This window comes from Solanum pennellii, chromosome 9 (genome assembly GCF_001406875.1).
Source record: "Solanum pennellii chromosome 9, SPENNV200".
Taxonomy (NCBI): domain Eukaryota; kingdom Viridiplantae; phylum Streptophyta; class Magnoliopsida; order Solanales; family Solanaceae; genus Solanum; species Solanum pennellii.
In genome coordinates this window covers 18,404,674-18,424,580 of record NC_028645.1, presented here as the reverse complement: position 1 = coordinate 18,424,580, position 19,907 = coordinate 18,404,674, and the positions used below count along the sequence as shown (strand labels likewise).

Below are 19,907 nucleotides of genomic sequence, written 5' to 3'. Positions count from 1 at the left end.
GACCACGAGTAAGAAGGCAACGAGAAATATATCAAAAGACACAATTTAACGTGGTTCAGTCAATCGACCTACATCCACAAAGGAGATGAGCAATCCACTATAAATATGAGAGTACAAAATACAGAGAGAAACAACCTCAACCAATTCACTCAGAGTACATGGGAGGTTCACACAACTGATAACGTATCAAGTTTGTGACCCATAAAACTCCCCTCTAACCAAAACTCTCAAAGTCATTAAGACTACATTGTGAATGCTGATTAAGTTAGAAGGAACATTCATCTATTTATAGAGTCCTAAACATTTTTCCTACAAGAAAAGGATTAGTCAATCCAAAACCTTTTTCTAAAAGGAAAACCTATTCATGGTAAGAAATTTAGGGCAAATAAAATCTAACAAGTCTCCCCCTTGGCCTGAATTTCTGACAAAATAAATTTGTCTACCTCCTTTACTTAATCTTCAACAATTTGCTTCTCCTCTCCATAATCGCCTTTGCAAAATTTATGTCTCAACACAGAGAACCTCTCTGAAATAATTTTTCCAATAAAAATCTTCATTACTGTCAAAAAAGTTGCGGCTAGAACTACACCCGCCAAGATGAACACCTCTTTCTAACCTGGTTCAATCATCATTATCGAACCATTAAACATGACTCCATCATTGAATCTGGCTCTGATACCACTTGTTAGGGCCGAAAATAAGCAGGTGTAACGCGAAAATTAGCAATGCAAACCTCTAAAGACTACGAGTAAGAAGACAACGAGAAATATACCAAAAGACACAAAGATTTAACATGGTTCGGTCAATCGACCTACGTCCACAAAGGAGATGAGCAATCCACTATAAATATGAGAGTACAAAATACAGAGAGAAACAACCTCTACTAATTCACTCAGAATACATATGGGAGGTTCACACAAATGATAATGTATCAAGCTTGTGACCCATATTTCTCACATAACCAAAACTCTCAAAGCCCTTAAAGACTACATTGTGAATGCTGATTAAGTTAGAAGGACATTCATCTATTTATAGAGTCCTAAACATTTTTCTTACAAGAAAAGGATTAATCAATCCAAAATCTTTTTCTAAAAGGAAAACCTATTTATGGTAAGAAATTTAGGGCAAATAAAACCTAACACTGATACCACTTCTTGAGTCATATTCTTTACATCCCTACATTATTCAAACAAGGTGAAACGTCGTGGTGACTCGAAAATAAATCAATTAACTTAATTTGAAATAGCTTGAAGAACAAAAGAGTTTTAAAAGGAGTTGCCACCCAATTGTAGGAAAACTAGGAAGCTATTTAAGTGATCTACGAAACTATTAGATTCTAGATAAGGGTTCAGGTTATTTCGAAGGAAAGGTGTTAGACACCCTTCGAAATCCACAATTGTGGGTACCGACTGAATTTATTTTTTCAAATTGAGGAAATAAAACTATCAACAAGTATAATCGGCATACAATATACACAAATAATAAAATAAAACAATAATAAAAAAACAGCCTAAGTTTTTCTATCGCCAATAATATACAAAATATTACAATTCGAATTTCATTCAAATACCTTCGATGGAAAGCAATTCGGTCTATCTGTAAAGACACTTAGTAAAAGAGTTAGTAATAAATAAAAAAAAATAAAAAAAAAATAAACCAAAAATAACTTAAAAATGAAAATTTCGTCTTATGAACATGGGAGGCCTTAGAAATCGACGGTAATTTCTTCATCGGCTATTTTTAGCATACAAAAATATATAAACTTAAACTAAATTCTCTGTCTTTTACAATGTGGAGGCCTACAAAATCGATGGAGAGATTTTCTCATTGACAAATTTTAACAAAATAAATGATATGAACTTAAACTAAATTCCGTCTTTTAAAATGGGGAGGCCTCCAAAAATCAACGGAGAGATTTTCTCATCGACCATTTTTAATACACAAGATATATAAATTTAAAATAAATTTTCGTCTTTTTAAATGGGAAGGCCTGATAGAGAGATTTTCTTATTGGCCAAATTTAACAAGTATATGATATAAACTTAATTAAATTGGAGGCCTCCAAAACTGACAGAAAGATTTTCTCATTGGCCAATTTTATATATAATAAGTCCACTAAATAATATAAAAAATGTTAAGGTATGAACATAAATAATTGAAACTAACAGAGAATAAACAGAGCACTAATATACCCAACTCAATCAATCTAGACATGAAAATGTCCACAAATTTCAAATAATGCAAAGAGCCACAATTGTATTAAATATATTATAAAATGCACACAACGACAAACTAAAAATAAATAAAAGTGAAACATAACAATAATAAATAAAAAATACTAACAACATCATAAACACAAAGCTAAATCAAAACTGTATAAAATTTTAGATATTCAAAATGGAAAAGTGAGATTAAAATTGTTGGAGTTTTAAAACTCATTAAAAAATAATAGAACATATGTTTGTTCACTTCGGAAGTTCAAAAATTTACAAGAAAAATTAACAATATTGACAATAACAATACCAACACAACAACATTGGTATTAACAACTCAATAGTAAATAAAATTATTTAATAAACAAAAGTATAGACACAAATATGTACTAAAATGTAAAAAAGGGTCATCGGAGTAGAAGAGTTCCCGCAGCTGGTTAGAAGTGGAGCTTATCTGGTCATCGGGTTTCGCCCCAAAGCGCAGATTTGATCGTACTTAGACACCTGAAATACAAGAAAAATTGTAAAGGGACAAGGGATGGGGATTAGCGCTTTCTTCTTCTTTGCTCCTGCTCATGGGAGTTTGAAACTCCTCGCTGGAAAAAGGGAAAGAAACAAAAGAAGTTTTGGGGGTAGTGTTCGTTGATTGGAGCTTCGTTGCTCGTGGCTAGATCTCGAAGTTCGCAGAGGTGAACTTTTTCCGGCCAGATTTTGCCTATTTCAGTGTAACAATGCGGATTGTGGGTTGTGTGGGGTTGAGCTTGTTTGGAGGTCGGTTTGTTGGTTGGAAAAATGGGTTTGGGTGGTTTTGGGGTCGGAAAATGTTGGGTTAGGCAGTGTTGGTGGGATTTTGTTGAAAATAAGAAGAACATCCAATGGGGTTTTGGGTTGTGGCTACTAAATAAAATATACATATTATGAAATATTATTTATATTTGTATAAATTTCTAGATTGTTATGATATATGAATTACTATTAACAAATAAAAATAATTATTAAAAAAAATAAAATAACCATAACTAATGACATGTAAAAACAGAATTTAAAATTAACTCATAAAATATTCTAAATTTAGATAAATAAGGATAGTTATCGATAAACTTATTTAAAAATATAAAAAAAATTATTTTAAACTATTAAATAAATAAAACATAAAAGTCACGAATTCTGAAAATGTTAGGCCAAAATTGGGTGTCAACAACTGTCCCTTTCGTTGGATATGATTGATGAAAAAAATCATTGACAATGAAAATTGACACACCTGATGTTGGCCGAACACATGACCTATATATAAAAGTGTGGTTTGATTGTGGTAAAAGTCGATCCCGAATTTGCATCCAAAAGGTTCTATGCTGTGCTGCTTCCTTGTTGAAGTAGTCCGCACATGTGGCTCCACTGAGAACGCATCCTCTTGGATGTTTTCGAAAAAAAAGAAGAAAATCATTAGCATAAACAAAATTACAGAAAAAGGAAAACATCTCTTACAATAAGACAAATGAAGATGATTCATTGATAGGAAAAAAATGCATGTCGATCGGTAAGACGAATGAAGATGGATCTATCGATAAGATTATGAATGTATGTCCATCGGTAGGATGAATGACAAAAGATGATCCAACGGTAGGATTTTGAATGTATGTCCATCGGTAGGACGAATGAAAAAAGATGATTCATCGATAGAATTTTAAATGTATGTCCATCGATAGGATGAATGAAGAAAGATGATGATCCATCGGTAGGATTTTGTATTTATGTCCATCGGTAGGACGAAAAAAAAAATTAATCATCGGTAAAATTTTGAATGCATGTTTATCGATAGGACAAATGAAAAAAGATGATCTATCAGTAGGATTTTAAATGTATATCCATGTCATGACCCAAATTTGCAAGTCGTGATGGCACCTATGTTCCCAACCAATAGGTAAGCCAACCCAACATATTAACCAACTAAACCAACAAATGAGTAAAAAGACTAACGCTTAGCAAGNAACATCGAGCGTTCATGACCCATGGGGGACTCGCGAGACCATATACCGACACGGACGATCTCCACGTGTCTGTGCGGACGATCTCAACGCACTATCATAATATCAAACAATTTTCGCACGGACGATCTCCACGTGCCCAAATTACAATCTTAGCATCTCACTATCCCCAGCACGGACGATCTCCACGTGCCCAACTTATAGTCAATCTCATGTCAATGCATGTACATAATATATTATATCAATAAAGGGGATGATGATGCACCTGAATCAGTCAAATATCGACATACTACATAACCACCTCGATTATCACAACTATACGGGTGTAATAAAGAAAACACAATCACACAAGGATTTCAAGTCAATAATATATCAGCTAATGCCCATATGCTTGAAAATTCTCAAATTACAATCCGCATTCTGTAGTAGTAACTTTCCGTTTTATAACACCGGTACTCGTACCAATGCCCGTCACACCATTGATATGAGACCCCCATCTTTCGCCCTTACCCCTTTAAATATATATATATATTTTTAATCTTTAATTAGGAAAACGTCCTTCAACAAGTCTAAAAGTCTTAACATACCTCAAGAGCCGAACTCGTATAATGAATCCTCAAGACAGTTCCTTCCCCTTTCGCAAAGTTTCGGAACGTTCACGATCTACCAATGATGCAATATTTGTAAGTAAGCGAGTTTGTAAACATTCAAATTATTATAGGTACATCATAGACCCTAAAACTCGCTCATATCTCTAATCAAACCTCAAATCTTGATATATTCTATATGCCAAAAATTATCAAAATTGTCAAATTCCCGGCCAATAATTTAACCTTAATCTCTCCAAATATACTAAGATTTAAATGTTAAATTATAGGATATACACCTAATAATTAATTATCTATCTCAATATATAACTTAATTATTATTATTATTATTATTGTAACACTATGATAAAAATATAATAATAGAGATAAATCAATTTGAACCATTACATGAATCCAACTCTCAGAACCTAAATTTTTCCTACAGTATACATCTCAATAAAAAATAAAATAAAAAAAATAAAAATAAAAAGGAAATCATTGCTGGCTATCAAATGGGAATCACTGGCAACAATTGAATATGGAACCTTACCATTAAAACAAAAAAAAACGAAAAAGAGAATTAAATAACAAAGAAAATTCCCAACAATTAAAACCAATTCACTGGTAAGGGACCCATTAGATTGGAAATTATTATATTATATTTTTGTTACACCTTTGACCACCAATCTAATCACCCTTTTTTGTTCTTATTTAATGCTAAAATTTACAATAGTCTCTGCAACTTACCCCTCTCAAACTTTCCTACAAATTATATAAATACAGTAAGAACTCACTAACCATAATAATAATAATATATAAAATCAGACAAGGAATCACCCTTTTATCTTAACTACACATGGATTTAAGAGGGAAAAAAAAATCTGAACGATCTCTAACCTGGCCGCCTCTGTTCTTCCGTTTCTTTGCCCTTCTACCTCTTTTCTTTTTTTTTTCTTTTTCTAATAACTAATTAAGTATTGAAAGTGGGGTATCCCACTAACTTAATTTAATTATATGGCTGAGGAGTAAAGGAAAATACACAAACTACACACTTGGCCCATTAACTATCACTATATTAAATATTTTGGAAAAAAAAATGGTAAACTAAATAATTGTAGTTACTAAATAGTTAAAAATACCTCTTTAAATTTTTTGGAAGGAGTCAAAGTAGTCCTAGTTCTAAAAACGACCTAGCGGGTCGTTACAATCCATCTGTAGGACGAATGAAGAAAGATGATGATCTATCGGTAGGATTTTTTATGTATGTCCATCGGTAAGAAGAACAAAAGAAAATGATCCATCAATAGGATTCTGAATGTATGTCCATTGATCGAACAAATGAAAAAACATGATCCATAGAGAGAATTTTGAATGCATGTCCATCGGTAGGACGAATGAAAAAAGATGATCCATCGATAGGATTTTGAATGTATGTCATCGGTAGGACGAATAAAAATTCTTTCAACGCAAGTCTCCTCCGACTTGAGCGCGAAATAGATAGGGTGCACATCTTTCACCTCCGAATAGATGCGACTTAAATGCAAATATCTTTCAGCGCAAGTTTCCTTCGACTTGAACGTTGAATAGATAGGGTGCACATCCTTCACCTCCGAATAGATGCGACTAAATGCAATGACCTTCTTGGCGAATGAAAAATGCAATGACCCTTTTGGTAAATGAAAAATGCATGAACTTTGTGGTAAATAAAAAATGCAATAGCCCTCTTAGCAAGTAAAAATGCAATAACCTTCTCATTAAATAAAAATATACAATGACCCTCTCAACAAATAAAAAAATAATGAAAATGAAAATAATGGATGACCCAATGATTTTTCACTGTTACGAGGTGGATGAATGGCTCGATGACTGTCCAACTGTAACATGGTGGATGACTCGGGGGTTGTCCACTGTAACGAGATGGATGACTCGATGATTGTTCGTTGTAACGAGGTGGATGGCTCGATGATTGTCTTGAAAGTTTCATCGCCCTAATGTTTTTACCTGTTCCTGTACTTGAAAAGAAACAACTAGTAGACACAATGTCACCTTAGATAGATACTTAGTCAAGAAACCTTGATAAAAAAAATTCTTTAAAAGAGAATGTGTATAAAATCATGGCCACTTTAACACATGTGAACAATCAACATTTTACTCTTGACCCTTTTATGTTTATTGTGACTCAAGTTTTATTGAGGATTTGTATGAAGAGTTGTTGGCTAGCTATGAAAATGATATAGATTTGCAAGTTGACTTTGAACTTCAAGGAATGATAGCTCATTTTAAGTTGACTATCGAGCTTCTCATGGTACATGTTGGAATTTTTGAGGCAGTCGACCTTAAGAATTCTGTCCCAGTTAGAACTTTTGGCAAATCTCAAAATAACCTACAATCTTTACTAGATGTAGGTAGCACCTTTATTGTGAATTTTTGAGATATTCTCAAAAATTTTATCCTAGTGCTTATTACATGGAGAAAGAAAAATCACATTGGGTATATGACTGAGCCATCGTTGTGCCTACATATCTTGTTGAGCTAGGAATCAGGTTAAATATAGTTTCAATTTTGTGGATGATTAATACTTCAAAGAATCTGAGACAAAATCATTAGTATAAAATGCACAATATGAATATGATGAAATAGAAAAATAATACTCCCTACAATATTCAAATCCTAAAGACGAAGATATATCACATTTTTTAGACGGACAACTCAATGAAGTAAAATAGAACTTTCACACATACAAGGTTAACCTAATGACACCTTTTACAATGAACAACCCAAAAATGAAAGGCAAATTCTTTTTTAAAAAATAGAAAGACTCTACAAAAATAGCTTTAAAATATATTAAAGAATGCGCTTTGTTTGTTTTTTTTTTTTTTGAAAAATAAAGAATGTGATGAGACAGGCAAATCTTGACTATAATTGATACCAACATTTAGGATTGCAGGTAACTCTCTCATTTATTTTTCTAACTAAGATTGAATCCAAGGTAATTTCTACAGCTTCAAACGGTACTTCAAACATACTTAAGGATCAACAAGATTCGTTCATCTTACTTCAAACAAAGGTTTTGAATTGTACAAATCCTTAAGTTTCAAGTACCCTCACAAGAAAGACAAGTCCTATTTCACACATATTTGGAACATTTCATTTGAGGACATTTTCAGAGTACACTCACACTCAAAAGAATGTTAAATATATGCAACTGTGATACCATATGAATGACCTTTATGTAAATCTCCACTAACGTAAGAATATTTGGAATGAGATCATGTAGGCTTGTCGTTGGCTTTTAACATAAGCTTAGGTAAAGGTAGAATATTTATTTGGTATAAGAGTGACTTAATCCCTCCTTGAGCGTCACACTGAATTTGTGCTCTTAATGATTGATACGTCTTTGCCGTCAGATCCTCTTCATTGTCCTCCCCTTTTTCAACTTCTTTTGAATTCTTATTTTTTTGGAGTTTTTCCTTCCTTTTCTTTTACCCCCTTTGTTTCGACTTCTTTTGAGTCCTTATTTTCTTTTATTTCATCTCTTTCTTTCGACTTCTTTTAAATCCTCATTTCTTGGATCTTTTCTTTTATTTTACACCTTTCTTTTGAATTTTTCTCCTCTTTTGTTGGAGTATTTCTTTTCTTGTCTTTCACTGACCTTGTAAGGATATTTTTTATTTCTTTATTTCTTTCGACTTTTCTCTTTCTTTCTTTCTTTATTTCTTTTTCTTTCTCTAGAAGTCTGTTTTGCTTCCTTGACTTTGGGAGACTCCATATCTTTGCTTTCAAAAATTTCAAACATGGATCTTCTCTTATAATTTGCACATTCTTGTTGCACTCAAGAAGGTTGGGCCAAGAAAGGGATAGTGCATGTGAGCACTCAAAAGGGTAATGACTAAAAAGTGGTTGTTAAAAGAAAAGGTTTCAGGCTAAAAATGGGAAACTAGGGATTAATCTCATTTGGTACGTTTTGAAAGGCATGATCTGGTCAAAAAAGGTCTACAATCCTTTCTTATACCAAACATTACTCAGGATTTTGCCTCGATGACATTTAGTCTAAGTTCTAGATCAATAGTGCAATACAATTGAATTTTAATCTAAAATTTCACCACACAATGCACATGAAACATAAGGTTGATTTTATTCTTATCTAAAATGCATGCCAGAGAATTTTCAAGCATCACAAAAGTATAAATTAGAGGTACCAAAAGAATCTACAGTTTACCACAAAGTCGGTCCTTTACATCATATCAAATATTTTTATACGCTCCTAACTGCATTGGTCCTAACTGAAGAAATGACTCTTACGATATATACACAATTTTTTTTTTAAAAAAAGGATGAGTATCGAACCCAAGTACGCTGCCTACGTATCTCATTAAAATAAGAATCAAGTTTGTAGTTCATGCAGTTATGCCTTTGAAAATATGCACAAATGATTTGACTTTTTTTTAATTCAAATAATGAACAAACTCAAGAAGAGCTACCTACGTATTTCACCGAAATGAGAATCAGGTTCGTGTAGTTCGTGCAGATATGACTTTGAAAACATGCACAAACTGTCTTGTTTTATATTTTACTTTTGGAAAAAATAATAACGAACCTAAGAAGGGTTGCGTACGTATCTCATTAAAATGAGAATAACATGTGCGTAGATCAATGAAAAATGTCTTTGAAAATTCGGACCCCCCCCCCCCCTCTATTTTTTCATAAAATACAAGAATGTATATCGCACCCCAAATGGGCTGTCTACGTATCTCACTAAGATGAGAATCAAGTTCATGTAGTTTGTTCAGATATGACATAAAATAATTTTAAAATCTGGACAAACTCGAAGCAATTCTTTGTATCCTCTTAGCTGTCGACCTTTTTATTGTCTGTTAAATGTGCTCTATCATTTTTTTGTAGTAACCACTTGTTGTTGTATTATTTTTGGAATATCTTTTGGGACTGTGTCTTCTTTCAATTATTCACGAAAACTACGCATTATTATGACCATCCCCGACTATTATCGGGGATGATTTCCTACAAAAATATAAGAAATGTGTGAAAGCCAGACAATAATAAGAATAAATAAATAAAATAAAGAAATGTAGCTTCATAGTCAATGACTCCCTTGATTTGTTATTTTGACTTGAAACTAATGTCTTGTTAAATACAAAGACTCGAATTTCGTGAGCGCTCGTCTTTTGCAATTTCGAACGAACAATAATTTCCGAATTCTAACATAAATCAACCTTTCACCTAAAAGAATAACAACTCAAAAGGTAATAATTTTCGAATTCTAACATAAATCAACCTTTCACCTAAAAGAAGAACAACTCAAAAGGTAAGAGTGTCAGTTTGTGTTCATAATAGATAATACAAATAATACACCAAGAATTAATTAACACATAAACACTATTTTTAACTAAAGACAAAATCAATTATATCACATAACACACTAATAGCACGTTCTATACAAATATGTGACCCTTTTATACCAAGGATAGACCTATCGATCTGAAGAATGTATTACGCCATTTGACATTATTTTACTGTCCTCCAAAACACTTAGTACAAATTTTATGAATAATTTCAAATATGATTACAAAATAAGGAAAACAAATACAAATTGTTGATTCTTTTGAGCATTTTAATATTTGTTTATTATTAAAATTGGCTCACATAATTTTGTCATTGGCTGAATAGTCATTCTGCCAATTACTCCTATATTAGAAAAGGCATAATCAACATGCTTGCTTCAAGGGCTATTTTGGTCTTTACAAGGCATAATCAACATGCTTGCTTCAAGGGGTATTTTGGTCTTTACAAGGCATAATCAACATGCTTGCTTCAAGGGGTATTTTGGTCTTTACAAGGCATAATCAACATGCTTGCTTCAAGGGGTATTTTGGTCTTTACAAGGCATAATCAACATGCTTGCTTCAAGGGGTATTTTGGTCTTTACAAGGCATAATCAACATGCTTGCTTCAAGGGGTATTTTGGTCTTTACAAGGCATAATCAACATGCTTGCTTCAAGGGGTATTTTGGTCTTTACAAGGCATAATCAACATGCTTGCTTCAAGGGGTATTTTGGTCTTTACAAGGCATAATCAACATGCTTGCTTCAAGGGGTATTTTGGTCTTTACAAGGCATAATCAACATGCTTGCTTCAAGGGGTATTTTGGTCTTTACAAGGCATAATCAACATGCTTGCTTCAAGGGGTATTTTGGTCTTTACAAGGCATAATCAACATGCTTGCTTCAAGGGGTATTTTGGTCTTTACAAGGCATAATCAACATGCTTGCTTCAAGGGGTATTTTGGTCTTTACAAGGCATAATCAACATGCTTGCTTCAAGGGGTATTTTGGTCTTTACAAGGCATAATCAACATGCTTGCTTCAAGGGGTATTTTGGTCTTTACAAGGCATAATCAACATGCTTGCTTCAAGGGGTATTTTGGTCTTTACAAGGCATAATCAACATGCTTGCTTCAAGGGGTATTTTGGTCTTTACAAGGCATAATCAACATGCTTGCTTCAAGGGGTATTTTGGTCTTTACAAGGCATAATCAACATGCTTGCTTCAAGGGGTATTTTGGTCTTTACAAGGCATAATCAACATGCTTGCTTCAAGGGGTATTTTGGTCTTTACAAGGCATAATCAACATGCTTGCTTCAAGGGGTATTTTGGTCTTTACAAGGCATAATCAACATGCTTGCTTCAAGGGGTATTTTGGTCTTTACAAGGCATAATCAACATGCTTGCTTCAAGGGGTATTTTGGTCTTTACAAGGCATAATCAACATGCTTGCTTCAAGGGGTATTTTGGTCTTTACAAGGCATAATCAACATGCTTGCTTCAAGGGGTATTTTGGTCTTTACAAGGCATAATCAACATGCTTGCTTCAAGGGGTATTTTGGTCTTTACAAGGCATAATCAACATGCTTGCTTCAAGGGGTATTTTGGTCTTTACAAGGCATAATCAACATGCTTGCTTCAAGGGGTATTTTGGTCTTTACAAGGCATAATCAACATGCTTGCTTCAAGGGGTATTTTGGTCTTTACAAGGCATAATCAACATGCTTGCTTCAAGGGGTATTTTGGTCTTTACAAGGCATAATCAACATGCTTGCTTCAAGGGGTATTTTGGTCTTTACAAGGCATAATCAACATGCTTGCTTCAAGGGGTATTTTGGTCTTTACAAGGCATAATCAACATGCTTGCTTCAAGGGGTATTTTGGTCTTTACAAGGCATAATCAACATGCTTGCTTCAAGGGGTATTTTGGTCTTTACAAGGCATAATCAACATGCTTGCTTCAAGGGGTATTTTGGTCTTTACAAGGCATAATCAACATGCTTGCTTCAAGGGGTATTTTGGTCTTTACAAGGCATAATCAACATGCTTGCTTCAAGGGGTATTTTGGTCTTTACAAGGCATAATCAACATGCTTGCTTCAAGGGGTATTTTGGTCTTTACAAGGCATAATCAACATGCTTGCTTCAAGGGGTATTTTGGTCTTTACAAGGCATAATCAACATGCTTGCTTCAAGGGGTATTTTGGTCTTTACAAGGCATAATCAACATGCTTGCTTCAAGGGGTATTTTGGTCTTTACAAGGCATAATCAACATGCTTGCTTCAAGGGGTATTTTGGTCTTTACAAGGCATAATCAACATGCTTGCTTCAAGGGGTATTTTGGTCTTTACAAGTATATGTTAGCTGTCTTTTCTTTGTTAATCTATTTTGCCTTTTCATTTTCTCAGCTAACGTGTCTTCCTCTGATATTACTCCTATATTAGAAAAGGCATAATCAACATGCTTGCTTCAAGGGCTATTTTGGTCTTTACAAGGCATAATCAACATGCTTGCTTCAAGGGTTATTTTGGTCTTTACAATATTTGCTTCAAGGGTTATTTTGGTCTTTACAAGTATATGTTAGCTGTCTTTTCTTTGTTAATCTATTTTGCCTTTTCATTTTCTCTGCTAACGTGTCTTCCTCTGATATTACTCCTATATTAGAAAAGGCATAATCAACATGCTTGCTTCAAGGGCTATTTTGGTCTTTACAAGGCATAATCAACATGCTTGCTTCAAGGGTTATTTTGGTCTTTACAATATTTGCTTCAAGGGTTATTTTGGTCTTTACAAGTATATGTTAGCTGTCTTTTCTTTGTTAATCTATTTTGCCTTTTCATTTTCTCTGCTAACGTGTCTTCCTCTGATAAAATGAATATGCATGTCTTCCTCCTCCTATGTCTTCCTTCTAATGCTTCATTTATAATGATTCACTGCACATGGAAGTTTACTCTCTTCAGCCTTCTCCAGGTAATGTTTTACATGTCTCAGCTTTCTTTTTCCTTCATCTTCCTTTCAATCGATGTTCAAGTTTTAAATTTGATCTGGGTGTGTAAAATTTTCACTTATTTTTTCGTTTGGAATTGTTATTGATGTTGGATTATCCTTTTGGTTGGCTCATTCAGATTGATTTAGGTGGATGAATATACCCAAATTTGATTTGGGTATGTGATACCCAAATTTGATTTGGGTTTTGAATTCCTCTTTCAAATTTCTGCTTGTCTTCTTTTATTTATGTATGAAAAACCTATGTATTTTCACATGCAGTAACTTTTGGTTTTCTTTTGTGAGATGTAGTGTTAGTTTGGTCTTCCACTCTGTTCATGTATGAAAAACCCATATATTTTCACATGCAGTAAATTTTGGTTGTATTTTAATTTGGATAAAAATCAGTTGGTAACTTACTGGGACTTTCATCATGTCTTTGCGTTGCATTTCCTATGCTCCTACAGCGAACACTTGATATGTTTGTGGGCGAGTTTGGATTTTATGATGCCTCTGGAACAGAGAAGTCTCAATAATTTTAATTGATATGCTTTTAATTTTATGGGTTTTTGTAATTTTAATCGATCTGGTTTCAATTCAATTTTGGTTGAGTATATATTTTATCTTGAATTCCTATTTCAGATTTTTGTTGTGTTTTTTTTACATGCAGTAAATTTTTGTTGTTTTTTCTTGTATGTAGTTATTAATTTGCTGTTAATTTGATCTTTTTCTATCGCAATTTACTTTGTGGTTTGCTTTAATTGGGTTTTCTATATCACAACTCTTTTAAACTTCCTCCATTCATATATGGCTTTTTCCATCTGAATTAATTTTCTGGGTTTTTGTGATGTTCAATTTTCCTTGTGTTTTGGAAGTCCCAGTTGGTTAATATTATTTTTTGGTCCACAATAATTTCTGAGCAATCTCCACATGATTCATTCTAATGAAAAAGAACTGATGAACGAAACATGTACTCTTTTTCTACTTGATTCTTGTTCACAATTGTTGTTCTTGTTAAATTATGATTAATAATTATATTGCTTGAAAGTTTTAACACTTTTGACTAAGCTTCATTTTTTGTCTATTACCTAGAAAGAAGATAGGATCTTCTTGATTCACATACTACATGTATGTTTAATTTTTTACTTTTAATTTACTCAAATCTGCACTGTGTAAAACGTGTTCTTGTTCTTGAATTCATTGTTGCAGAGACCCTTTTAAGCTCAAAGGCCTTTCCTGATTTTTCGATAAAGGTATGAGCTCTTTCTTATTATGGTTTGAGTTCTTCATTTGACTTGATGTGGGGTTTAATTTCATACTGTTTCGTTCTGTGTAGTTGGTGAGTTGGTAATTTGTTTTGTTGGTTTAATATTGGGGTTACTTTGTTGATTCTGAGTTTAAAGATTCAAACTTTGTGCTTTTTTGTTCTGTTTTGGGCTATTTTCGTGTATTGTTTCTGCTTAGTTGAGCTGCTGTATGAATTTTTTTCCGATCAATATTTTGCATCAGTCTAAAACAATTGCATTTAGCATACATATCAATAAAGCGAGTTTCCACATTAACATCAACCTGAAGCCTGAAGGTCCAGCCTGATAGCCCAGCCATGCGGCATTTGCCAAGCCTCAAATGAGGCAAACTGGCACATGCAGCAGAAGGGATGCCAGAGTTACTGTATTTGGCTTTACACCTTCAAGCTGCATCCTTTGAGAAAATCATAGTGCATTTTAAGTACCAATTGAAATGAAACTGTGGATCATTGTAGTCCAAGTAACCACATCTCTATCGATCATCTTCTCAAAAACCGACCTTGCTTTATCCATTCTTCCACACTTGATGTACATATCAACTACAACTTTCCAAACAGACAAATTGTCCCAAAAAACTACTTGTTCGACCAGTGAGTGAACCTCTCTGCCCATCTCAAAGTTCTTCAGACACCCACACGCAGGCAACACGGAAAGCACAGTGGCACAATCAGCATGAACACCATCATCTTCCATTCTCCTGTAAATCATTAGGGCCTCTTTAGGACTATCGTTTCGGCAATACCCACTGATCATAGTATTCCAAGTCCAACAGTTCGTACCTGCATTGCTTCAAAGACCCTCCTAGCACCCTCTTTTGTCTCCACAACTCATCTACAATGACAAAAGTGAATTTCCCACAAAAGTATCCCACATATGGACACTTCATTCAATCATCCAAAACAAACAATAATTGAGAAGTCAATACAGGAACAAAATACGCAGCAGAAGAGCTAGCTCAAAGAAAATAATTCAGCACCATAAACTAACAAAAGATGATAAAAGCAGAACTATATTGACAGATTATGCTATGCACGAGTCCTTTGTGAGGTAGTTTAGACGGTCTACTACATTCGAGTATTTTTTTGTTTATAGGAAGTGATTTGAAAGGGTTTGTACAGAGTGGTTGATAAATTTAGAAGTTCCTGGCATATGTCAATTACAGAAATCGACAAATGAGCCTTGTCTAAAGCTGAAACATTTGGCTACTGCGAAATGCAATGAATAATCCCACAGTTCCAACATCCCCAGTTATTCTTCAGGCTTGCTCTTTGATCTTTACTTGTAAGTCCTACGGGAGTAAACCCAGAAGTTATAGACATTATCTTTTCCGAACCTCACCTGGTGGAATTACACGGGGTATGTTGTCGTTGTTGTCTTTATGACGTTGGCACCGAGACCTTCGAGTTTCATTTCCAAATTTTCCTAACCCCTATCAGCATGGGAGGTTCCACTGATTTCAGTAATTCCTTCAGCAGATAGACTAGCCAAAACTAATGATATTCCCCCCCGCAAATCAGTTGCATTGACCTGAGAACTGCGGAATGGACTAGCAGAAAATCCATAACAACATCAATACGCGATATAGTTTGTATAGAACAGTAGGAAATCAAGCAAGAACTATAAACTTACCTTGCCTTTCCCTTCCCATAAACAGCTGCTCTACTTCCAGAGACCTGAATATTAGCTTCAAATTTATGCAGCTCAGTTACTGCACAAAAGAAGATAATGAAACCTTTAAAAGAAACATCGAATACAATTATATGTCGAAAAAATAACAAACTGTTCTGTACGCATTCTGACCTGATATTCTTTAGCAATTATGTGAGACTTAGGATCCCTTAGTTTTGTTTGGGTGTTCCAAATTCTTCTGAAAGAATCACCAATTTTTTGATTCTTTAGTGTGTAAAAAACCTACTGTTTCAGTATGCTTAAGTCTTTTTTGGCTTTTGAAGAATATGGCACAGGGGTGACTATAATTGTAGATAGTATTCAATTTTGCTGCATGTTGCTAATATTTTTCTATAGTTATGTCAATAAGACTAAAGGCACCAAATCTGAGAACCCCATATCGAATTCTTGGTTTAAATCAACCTCATTTTGCATTTTCCCGTTTTGGATCAACCAAAGCTCAAACACAGTTAAATCCCATGCACGACATTCATAATGATTCCCAGATTTGGGTTTTATTCTGTTTTTTAATAATATTTATATCTTACTTGCTTAAATTTTCTTCCTTTTTTTTAACAGCTTTGATTGATAATGTTTGGACTATTCTCTGTTCTAAAAGCTTGGTTATTTACTTAGTTGTTATTGTCTTCAACATGCCTTTCATGTGCACACTTTTTGATAATAAGTGATGGTTTAGTCTCGCAGTCGCGAGCTTTATCTATCTGCTCTTATACCATGTTAAATTATATATACCGTGTTAAATTGTATAGTAGCGTAGCCGCGTAGAATAAAAGATGGCCAATTGTGTGACCATGTTAGAGAAAATATCTAACTGAAAACTGTTGCTGCTAAAGGTTCAGTTTAACACTCAAATCTTTTGTTTCTACTAATAGTAGCAGTATAAGCTTTGTTATGACTTATGGTGCTAGCTGTAGCATAAGATAGAATTAATTAATGAAGATAAGTATGATATGAAAATGACAAATTTACGTATCATCTTAGGAGGAGGTACAAGTCGGATCCACCAATTGTTCTCTATCTAATATTTTTCGTAATTGTCATATACGTATGTGTTGTTTAGTGAGTGACATGATTCTTGTCTATGTGAATTTTACTTCTGTCACTTTTATGTCCTAACCTGCAAGTCCATTTGGGATTATATAATTATAACTAATAAATTACATAACTAAAAAAAATAAAACAGCATACATATTGGAAAATATATATAATTCTTTTTAAATAAATCCTTTATTATGTTTGTAGATGATGTTTTTAGTACAGAATGACAACTTTACTTTGAGGAAGTATTAGGACATTTCTATTCAATATTTTGTCTAATTCCCGATGGGTTTAAGAAAGTGAAGGAATTATTTCGCATTTTGTTGTAGGATATAGGTATAGCTATAGATTATAGATCATAGTATAGTAAATAGTATGTAATATTGGAGATAGCATTGCATTAAATAATATTTCTGGAGAAGTATAATCAGTGCATATAAATGGAATGACTGACAGTAACATGATGAATTTTAGCAGCAGAAAAAAGTCTTTTGAGGAACTTTGCATGTTAGCAGTACTTTCATATCAGATAAAACTTACTCAATAGTTACCCACCAAAAGAGAGACAATAAGTAGGAATTTCCCATGGCCATGGCTACAACCCAGTCTTCCAGCCTTGATTGGGGTTAATTAGTGTGTACACACACACATCATCCACCACACCTGTTCCTACTTCTCATTTCGTTTATAAAAAAAATGCCACTTGTCGTTTAGCTTTAGACGTATTTCAATTATTTCAGATTATTATATACGATTTGAATTTTATTGATTATTTACCAGCAATGCAAATACACAAAAATTTAGGTATTAATATTATAGGCAGTATGGCCATTGTGTTTAGGACTTAAAATTTTGCCAATGTATTTTTGCTGGAAAACATGAATACATTTTCTAAATGGAGTTAGTTTACCTTTTATAACTGCTCGTAATAGATGTCATAATTGAATTCGGTTTACCTTTTCTAAGTGTAACAACAGCTAAACCTCCTACTTTTTTAAGAAATAAATCATATGAAAGTTTCCTTATCAGTTTTCAGTTTCTCCCTACTTTTAAAGGAGCTTTAGCATCCTCATCAGAGAAATTTATCAACTCTACCAAAAGCAACTATACTGATTATGAGCTCATACAAACTACAATATGCTAACAATGCCATTATGAGTTACCAATTGATACTAATAGTTTCATTCGAGTATTTAAGTTAATAAGTCTGTTGTTTTGTTTGTCTAAGCTTTCATATGTTCATATGGCTACACTAATATCATACGTTTGAGACGAACTATTAGAGATGATATTTGATAGATACAACTTGTTGAAAATATTAAATTCCTTTTACAATTAGTTTTTGCATGCAGTGTGAAGATAGGAATTTGCAATTACTACTACTGCAGTCTCAGCGCTACAGGTATGTTCTTTTCCACCCGTTATTACGGTTTCTCTTTTGCCTTCTGTATTAATTTTCTGCATTTTTACTAAATTCTGCAAAGAATAATTTGGTTTGTTATAATTACTTTGAATTGTTTTATGCATGTAATTTGATTTGTTATAATTATTTTGAACTGTCTTATGCATGAGTAAGAAAACGAAAGTAAACATATAATTTATATATCATATTCAGGATAGATAACAGTTCTACAAATGTCAGACAAAAGTAATAGAAATCATCTAAATTCTGAAAAAGCTCATGCTGATAAAAAAGCTAGACGGCGTGAATTATACAAACTGGCACAATCCAATAAGAAAGATGCCTATCTAGCTGGCAGACGGGCAAACTCAGCCATCGACAATAATGCCTTCATCGGTGCTAGCTGCAGCACCACCACATTGTCTACACATGAGGAAACTCATAATAGAGGTAAAATAGTTGGATAGGCTATAATCTAAATAATCTTTATCTACTAAAATTAGTTTTAAGAATTAACTACATTATGCATGATGTAGTTCAACAGAAGTTAATTACATGGAAATCATCCACCCGATAACAAATTACGCTACCCTAAAAGATGTTCCCCGGTGTAAATTCTGCACTGCAAAAAGATTTGAGTATGAGCCAGCATTTTGTTGTGGCAATGGTATTGTGCGGCTTATTTCGCATCAAACACCAACAACTTTAAGAAATCTATATTTAGGAAATACGAATGAATCTGAACAGTTTCGAACTTATATAAAAACTTACAATAACATTTTTGCATTCACATCTCTAGGAGTTAATTATAACAAAGAACTAGCAAAAAAATATAAAGATATATCCACATTTCGAGTTCAAGGAAAAATGTATCACTTTATAGAGGACTTAGTACCAGCTATTGAGAAAGGAAGAAATTTACAATTATATTTCTTTGATAGTGACAATGAATTGAGGAATCGATTAGAATGTTCAACCAAACTGAATGAAGGTATTGTACAAAAACTGATGGAAATATTAAATGCTAATCCATACTCCATATTCCTAAAGTCACTAATAAATATTCCACAATTATCTAACTTCTACATTGCTCTAAAATCCGATGCTGGTTTAGATCAAAGAGTGTACAACTTACCAACTGCATCAGAAGTTGCTGGAATATGGGTAGAGAAAGATACTCAAAACTATTAACTCACCCCTCATATTCGTGTATATACAAATAGCAATAGGAGTCAATTGGTAAATTATTATTACGGTTGTTATGATCCATTGCAGTATCCGCTGTTATTTCCATATGGTCAAAATGGATGGCATTGTGGTATTCAGAAAGTTGAACCTTTAGGTGCTTCTTCTTCTAGAC

At 33.5% G+C, this 19,907-nt stretch overlaps 1 long non-coding RNA gene and 1 pseudogene across 1 annotated transcript in view; one reads left to right on the top strand and one right to left on the bottom strand.

The window, feature by feature from the left end:
• Positions 1-13,014: 13,014 nt before the first annotated feature.
• LOC114078652 overlaps positions 13,015-19,907 on the top strand; it is a 17,133-nt gene continuing 10,240 nt past the window's right edge. Inside the window, exons 1-3 of the long non-coding RNA XR_003580348.1 lie at positions 13,015-13,096; positions 14,321-14,364; positions 18,498-18,547. This is a non-coding gene — a long non-coding RNA (uncharacterized LOC114078652). The remainder of the gene's footprint in view (positions 13,097-14,320; positions 14,365-18,497; positions 18,548-19,907) is intronic.
• On the bottom strand, positions 14,836-15,226 carry LOC114078651 (annotated as a pseudogene).